The 8,670-nt window shown below is 37.8% G+C and overlaps 1 non-coding gene across 1 annotated transcript; it reads right to left on the reverse strand.

Annotated features, from left to right (window-relative positions):
- Window positions 1-7,053: 7,053 nt before the first annotated feature.
- On the reverse strand, window positions 7,054-7,157 carry LOC148576614 (small nucleolar RNA R71). Its single transcript, XR_015904473.1, has one exon. It is a non-coding gene; the product is annotated as a small nucleolar RNA R71 (small nucleolar RNA).
- Between the last annotated feature and the right edge of the window lie 1,513 nt (window positions 7,158-8,670).

The following is an 8,670-nucleotide window of genomic DNA, read 5'->3' on the forward strand; positions in this document are numbered from 1 at the left end:
AAAGAACAAGGCCAATGAAAAGCTATGGTGCTTTCAATAGATAAACTATAACAAAAATAAGAATAAAAAAATAAAATTGTTGGTAATGAGTATATGAACCATAACAAAAATAAGAAGCCACATAAGCTTTCCTTTCTTTTCTTTTTTTTTTTTTAAGGAATAGAAAAAGATCATAGTATGTAAAAAAATAAAACATAGAGCAGTAGCTTAGAAATCTTAGGCAGCTGGACTATTAATGAATCTTGTGTAAAATTCGGTCAAACTGTAATTAATTAAGAAATAAATTAAATGTAAGCGAAAATAGTTATAAAATTTAATAATCATAACTATACAATTTAAATATGATATTTGGACTCAGTAGATTTTTCTGAGTTGAAAAACATAGTTTTTTACAAAAAAAAATGCGCACTAAAAATTTGACCGGTAGTACCAGTTGAAATCTATCCGATACTGTAGTTGATAAAATTAATTATGGGAGAGAAAAGTTAATAAACTATAAGTTATGATTTGAGAAGGTAAACATATTTAAAACGTGAGTGAAAATGCTAATCTTAAAGGTTTTGGCCCAAGATTGGGTCAACAGGCTAAACCGAGTGAACTGGGCCCAAGTGGCCCAAGTCCACACTATATAAACTCTATTTCAGCACATAACAAACCCTTCTTCCCCATCTTGAGAGTGAGACACGGATTGAGAGACAAGAGAGGTGAGAAACTCTTTTCACTATTCATCATCTCTTTAAAACCACCATAACTTCCTCTCCGGTGCTCCAATTGACGAGCCGTTTGCAGTCACGTGTCACTCTTTTCACCCTCTTCGATTCTATCTAGGTATTATATTGAGTATTTCGTTGTTCTCTGTCCAGTTTCATTTTTTATCTGATTTTGTGTTTTGGTTTGGGTTTTGAGAAAATCTTGTGATTTTTGTTGTTTAGGGATGCTCTAGTATATTATGGATGAGTTTCATCAACTATTTCCATGGGTAAAGGTAAAATATCCTCAAACCCTTGTGATTTATGAGATTTTATAAACCCTAGATTAATGAATATGTGAAATTGGTTTTGTTAGTGTTGTTGGCTGAATTTGGCACACTTTGAGGACTTGAATGTGCTTGTTGAACTTTTGGGGTGAGCCTTGGAGTGGAGAATTCAAGAGTTGGGTGTGAACCGTCGTCATTAAAGGTATGGTTTAAGTTTTATTTAAATACCATACGGTGTGATGAGAATTTTTAGGTTAGATGCCCTTAGGATTAGGTTTGGATTGTGTATTTGGATGTATTTAATATGTGTAGATGATATATTGTGGTAATTAATGATTGGAATGTGGATTGTGTGATTTGGTACAATTGGTGTGTTGTGAAAAGTGATGATTTGGATGATGATTATGTATTTATGAATTATATATTGAATTGGTGAATTTGGGCCGGAGGCCAGAAAAAGGTAAGAAAGGTAAGTGATGGTTGAATTGAGTGATAATGCTTGAGATTGAATGGAATTTGATAATGATTGTGTGGAAAGTTGGAATGAACACTAGATATTAGCGAATTGAGGTTTGAGATGTTAAATGGATGAAAATTGAGTTGAATTAAGTAAATGAAGTAGGTTTGAATTTGGTTAAGTGTAAGTATGTGATTCGAGTTGGTTTAAGGACCTTTTGATGTGTTAAAACTAATTTGGCTTGTGAATTCTTGGAAAATTCGTAAATTCTACTTTTTTTGTAAAAACTAATTTTTGGCCAACTTCGGCGAGCTATAATTCGGTCCTCAGAATTGAAAATTTTACAAAGATTTTTATGAAAATTCATGTATCGATCTTTCCAACGGTCCAAGAATGGTTGAAAAATGAATTTTATGGAATAAGTTATGAGATTTCAAAGTTTGTGTTAAAAATTAAGTTTTCTGCACTAAACAGCTTTTCTAAAAACTGATAAACTCGTATACGCGGAGGTGCCACGTGACTCGGGTATTGGGCTCTGCCCAGTACTCTCGCATATGAGCACCGTCAGAGTTTCAAACTCACGTACATAGAGGTGTCACGCGCGCGAGGCAACATTCCTGTTTTTCACTCTCCCATACACGGAAAGGGGCCCGCGTACGCAACATTGCCAATATGACACTCATGCGTACACAGACAAAGCATGTGTACGCATGAACCCCAATTTTGTTGAAATTGTGTTTTTAAAGCTTTTAACCATTCTTCTTGCCTTTCAAACCTTTGCGAGCTCTGTTATGAGTTTAGAAACAGTGAATTAGAGAGTAGAAAATTTAGAAATGAGGATCTAGCATTGATGAAGAGGGGTTGAATTTATGATGAGGATGAATATGATGATGAGTGATGACTGAATTTAATTGAGAGGTGATGAGGGTGAATATGATGTTAAGAGGTGACGAACAATTGATTTGATTGAGGTATGAAGAGAATGGTTTTGAAAATTATTTACTTGCAGCGGAGTGATTCCACTTGCCGCAGTGGAGTGATTCCACTTGCCTTTACTTGTAGTGGAGTGATTCTGCTTGCCGCAGTAGAGTGATTCTACTTGCCTATGATTGTCATGGAGTGATTCCATGTGCCGCAGTAGTGTGATTCCGCTTGCCAGATAAACCTGTCTGGGTAGATGCAGTAGAATGATTCCGCTTGCTCTGGACATGTCAGGTTGGCTGTATAACCGACAGATGATATCATTAGCCATAGAATAGGCATTCATCATTTGCATTGTTTAGATTGTTTGGGTTTGTCCTTCTTGTCTTGACTTGCCTATTTGTGCATAATTAAATGTATATGTGCTAAATGCTTTACCTGAATTTACTTGTGTATTATTTTTTGTTTGTCTTGCTTGTGTTTGCACAACTGAGAGGTCCCTCATGCTGGTGTCGGTCGACACTGGGGGCTATCCTTATTGCGATGAAATGACAAAATGATTAAAATAATAACGGTGAACGTATGAAATGAAATTATATGAGTTACATGGGTTGATATGGTGGAGTGATTCCACTTGTTACTGGTGAAGGTTTGAGGTTCTGTTATAGAATCAATTAGTCGAGTTAGCTGAGAATGGAGCCATTTGATAATTGGAAGGTTGCAAAGAATTGTGGAATAGTTAATGAGATAAGAGAGTTAGATTAGAATCCCTTAAAGTAGTTGCCTGAATACGGGTTAATGAGAATTTAGGAATGGGATATGACATGTTGAGGTATGAAGCTCAGGGATGGTTAGTGAATTCCTATTACAATGCATTGTATTTATTTGGAGCTTTTACCTATTGGGAACCCATTGGTTGGGGGTTCTCATTTCCTATATATTCTCTATTTTTTATATGCAGGTCCAGGTGCTCAATAGTGGACTGTGGTTCATCTAAGAGATGGGGAAGATTATTGGACTCTGTGTTTCTTTTGCTTAGAATCTCTCCTTACTTGTTTTGAAAAACTTATATGTATTTAACTATTTCTTTTGAAACAAGCCTATAAAGGCCTTAATGTATATACTTTGGAAGAGATAGGAAAAACACTGTTGTCAAACTTATTTTAATTATGTACCCTAGCTGGCCTAAACTTCGCAAGTCGCGACTAGTGGCTATTACTTTTATATATATATATATATATATATATATATATATATATATCATTATCTTGTTCTTCCTTAATGTTTTATTTCTTATTGCATTCTAAACGTACTTTACCTTTCGTTTTCATCGATACATGAGTGTCCTTGATTCGCGATTTTTATTTTATTCATTTTCAGACTTCTCGTTTAATAACTCCCTTCAACTATATATATGTATGTATTATAATTCACCTTGAGTCATACCACCTTATTATCATTGACTGATGACTCAAGCATAAGGATTTGAATATTAGGGTATTAATGATGCCAAGGCATCTTAGGCTAGTTTCACTAGCATTTTTTTTTTATAGTTTTAGATGTTTTATGCATTTTCTTGAGCTTAAAGTAACCAAGAATGGTTAAAAGAAGAACAAAGCAATGAACCATCCAAACAGTATGATTTTGATGCAAATTCCATGAGTTTTTAGTTATATTACTTGAATGCTATGAATGGAAGATTTCTCATGAAATTTTGCAAGACTTTGATGCAATTGTTTGGATGATTTCAGGGAAGAAGAGGCTAGGCAAAGAAGCAACAAAGTCAATAAAGGAAGCTTGAATATCACATGTGGAGTTTAAGTTCCAGTTTAAGCCTAAACTGGAGCTTAAACGCCAGAATCATGAAGGCTAAGAAATGCTGAAACTGAAGTTTAACCTCCAGTTTAACCTTAAACTGGAGGTTAAACGCCAGAATGAGAATGCCAATCAGGAAGCATTTCCACATTTAACCTCCAGTTTAACCTTAAACTGGAGGTTAAACGCCAGAAATGGGAAGTGCACCAGGGAGCCATTTCCACGTTTAAGCTCCAGTTTGGCCTTAAACTGGAGCTTAAACGTGTTCGACCAAGTTTTCTCCTCCAGGGTTGCTTTCTCCATTTCCACGTTTAAGCTCCAGTTTAACCTTAAACTGGAGCTTAAACGTGTTCGACACCTCCAGGGCTACCTTTCTCAGCTTCCACGTTTAAGCTCCAGTTTAACCTTAAACTGGAGCTTAAACGTGTTCGACCTCCAGGATGCCTTCTTCCATTTGCACGTTTAAGCTCCAGTTTAACCTTAAACTGGAGCTTAAACGTGTTCGACCTCCAGGGCTGCCTTTCCTATCTCCACGTTTAAGCTTCAGTTTAACCTTAAACTGAAGCTTAAACGTGTTCGACTAAGTTACCCTCCAGGGCTGCCTTCTTCCATTTCCACGTTTAAGCTTCAGTTTAACCTTAAACTGAAGCTTAAACGTGCTTCCACAAAAGGCATCACTGGAAGTGTCTGGCGTTTAAGCTACAGTTTAAGCTTAAACTGCAACTTAAACGCCACTCTTGGAAAAGGTTTCTGGGCCAACAATATTGCGGTTTAAGTTAGTATTTGAGCACAAACATTAACTTAAACTTACTCTGGTATGAAACCCAATTGAATATCATGGTTTATGGGATTGGGCCTGAAGGATTGATGAGTCTGAAATTTCAATTTATTGAGTCATGCGTCATTATTTGATTATCACTAAGTTGGCTCAATGAATGTTACAGATTTTGGATCAACAGCCTCATCAAGATTATGGATCATAAACCCAAGGCAAAAGGAAAGCAGGGAGAGGCCTCAAAGCCCAAGAAACACAACAGAAGCTCAATATAGAAAGTGTATAAATAGGATAGAATTTAAGTTAGGGGGACTTTTACTTTTTCATTTGGCTAGTTTTCATATCTTTGTAATTGAATTCAGAGCTATGACTCACTAAACCCCTTTCATTGGGTTAGGGAGCTCTATTGTAATTCAATGAATCAATAATAAGTTTATCTTCTTCTTCAATCTTTTCTCTTGAATTTTGTTAGAAAGCTTCTCGATCTAATTCCATTGGGTAGTTGTCTTGGGAAAGAAACTACCCATAATTGGAATCCTTCGGAACCTTGGGAAAGGAATGGAGGATTCATGCTAGAGAAGCTTTCTCACAGTGAATTGGATTGGGGTTTGGATGGATATTGTGACATGTAATCCTACCAAATTGTGGTTCATGAAACTGTGTGGTATAATCAGTGATCGAGCATCATCTCTTCTTATGAACATTTAAACCAAGGGATTGGGAATTTGTTTGTTTTTAGAGAGAATTGGTGAGCCAAGGGATTGGGATCCAATCATATAAGATTGCCAAGCAAAATTCAATGAACGCATTGCTTGAGGAAGAGATAAACATGTTTTGATTCGGAGATCTCAATATCTCCTATAACCCAATGAATTCCCCATTTCTGATTTCCACTTTCTCTTTACATTCTGCAATTACATTCATGCAATCACCCCCATTCCCTTTTAATTTCAGCAATTTAGCTTCTGCTCTTTACTTCATGCAATTTAAGATTCCGCCATTTAAATTTCTTGTCATTTACGTTTCCCGCCAATTTTACATTCCGCAATTCTCATCTAAATCTTGATTCCGCTCAACTAGAACAAACTTCTAATCCGAATTGCTCACTCAACCAATCCTTGTGGGATTCGACCTCACTCTATTGTGAGTTTTTACTTGACGATAACCGGTGCACTTGCCGGAAGGAATTTTGCCGATCGTGCAATTTCCTAAATCGTAGCATAACAAGTTTATGCGCATCAAGATTATGGCGCCGTTGCCGGGGATTGGTTTTCGATTGACAATTCTCAAATTGGAAGTTAACTAGATTGAGCATTTTTTTTGTTTTGATTAATTCAGTACAAGTTACTTGTTGAATTTTAAGTTCTGCACTCTGTTACATGCTTTCTTTCTTTATGCCTTTAAATTCAAGCAACTAACTCACTGACTCACTAACTGTTTGAATTAATTCCTCAACTGCTCTAACCATACTCTTCCATTAACCAAGAGTATTTCACTTGTTTGTTGCCTGTGCTGTGTTCTTGTATGACAGGTAGGAGAGGAGAGACATCAACTCCTCCATATACCGAACCAGAGAGGACCCTTCATAGACTGAGAAGGGAAGCAAGAGGGAAGAGAGTACTGGGAGAAGAGGAATCTGAAGGAGAATCTGAGGACAATTTTGAGGAAGCTTTAGATCTCAACATGGATAGAGAAGTTCACAACCATGAGAGAGCTGATGGACACAATACCATTCCTGAGAGGAGGGTTCTTAGTTCATACATAAACCCAACCTCTGGGAATTGGGGTAGCAGCATCCAGAAACCACCCATTCAGGCCAACAATTTTGAGCTCAAACCACAGCTAATATCACTTGTGGAGAATCATTGTTCATTTGGTGGAAGTGCTAATGAAGACCCAAACCAACATCTCACAAAATTCCTGAGAATTTGTGACACTGTGAAGTCCAATGGAGTCCAGGAAGATGCATATAAACTGCTTTTGTTCCCATTTTCACTTAGGGACAAGGCAGCTAAGTGGCTGGAATCATTCCCAAGGGGGAGCCTAACAACCTGGGATGAGGTGGAAAGCAAGTTTCTGGCACGTTTCTACCCCCCACAAAAGGTCAATAGGCTTCGATCTGAGGTTCAGACGTTTAGACAACAAGATGGTGAAACTCTCTACGAGGCATGGGAGAGATTCAAGGATTTGACAAGGAAATGCCCACCAGACATGTTCCATGACTGGGTGCAATTGCATATTTTCTATGATGGACTGTCTTATGAATCAAGAAAGGCTGTAGACCATTCATCAGGAGGTTCATTGAACAGGAAAAAGACTGTGGAAGAAGCCATTGAAGTGATTGAGACAGTGGCTGAGAACGAGTACTACTATGCATTAGAGAGACACAACACTAAGGGAGTCATGGAGCTGAACCATGTTGATACAATTCTAGCCCAAAACAAGGTGTTTGCCAAGCAACTAGCAGAGCTCACCAGGAAATTAGAAACAAAACAAGTGGCTGCAATACACACACAAGAGCAAGAGGAAGAAAGCACTGAATGAGGTGATTGGGAAGAGGCCAATTATGTAGGAAATCAACAAAGGCAACCATATGATCCACATTCCAACACTTACAACCCAGGCTGGAAAAACCACCCAAACTTTGGGTGGGGAAACCAGCAAAACCAACATAACAAGTCCACATACCAAAAATCCAACCAAAGATCATACCAAGCCACACAAAACACTTACTCTCAACCACCATATCATGGCCAAAATAATCAACCTACCCAACCTAACCCGAACCAACAATTTCAAGATCAATTAAACAGGATAGAAGGAGTGCTGGCACACATGGGTCAGGACATAATTGAATTGAAAAGCTTCAGGGATGATGTGAGAACTACCTTAAGAAACCATGGTGAAAAACTCAAGAGGATGGAGTCTCAAGTAGGAGAGCTATCTCAACAAGCCCCCAAATCAACTGCAGTGTTCCCTAGTGACACAGAAAAAAATCCTAAAGGGGAACAAAAGGGAGTGAGATGGGAAGAATGTAAAGCCATCACCATATTGAAAGAAGTCTCAGAAGAAGAAGGAATCAGATCCTCAGAACAGGAGCCAGAAATCTTGAAGGAAGGTGTGGAGGAAGCTAAGCAGGAAAGTGAAACTGAGCAAGCCAAGGAACTGCAAAAAGGCACGATGGAAACATACCAACCAAAAGCACCATTTCCTCAGAGGTTAGGAGAAGGTGAAAAAGGGAAAACCTATTCAAGGTTTTTAGAGACATTTAAGTCTCTCCATATCAATATTCCCTTTCTTGAGATTCTCCATCAAATGCCTACACACATCAAGTATTTAAAGGAATTGTTGAGCAAGAAAAGAGTTTTGAAGGGAGGACAAACGGTAACAATGAACAAAAAATGCAGTGCCCTCATCAAGAAGGACACAGTCTCTAAGAAAACAGACCCAGGAAGTTTTCATATTCCTTGCATCATAGGAGAAACAAAAATTGACAGAGGATTCTGTGATCTATGAGCTAGCATAAATGTGATGCCTCTAACTCTTATGAAGAGGCTACAACTGAATGAGGTGAGATCCACTGATGTAATCATACAACTGGCTGACAAAACTCAGAAGCAAGCTGAAGGGGTGGTTGAGAATGTGCTGGTGAAAGTGGGAGATTATTACTTCCCCACAGACTTTGTCATTTTGGACATGGAGGAAAGCTACCTACACCCTATCATT

This window comes from Arachis ipaensis, chromosome B1 (assembly GCF_059453495.1).
Source record: "Arachis ipaensis isolate K30076 ecotype BB chromosome B1, ASM5945349v1, whole genome shotgun sequence".
Taxonomy (NCBI): domain Eukaryota; kingdom Viridiplantae; phylum Streptophyta; class Magnoliopsida; order Fabales; family Fabaceae; genus Arachis; species Arachis ipaensis.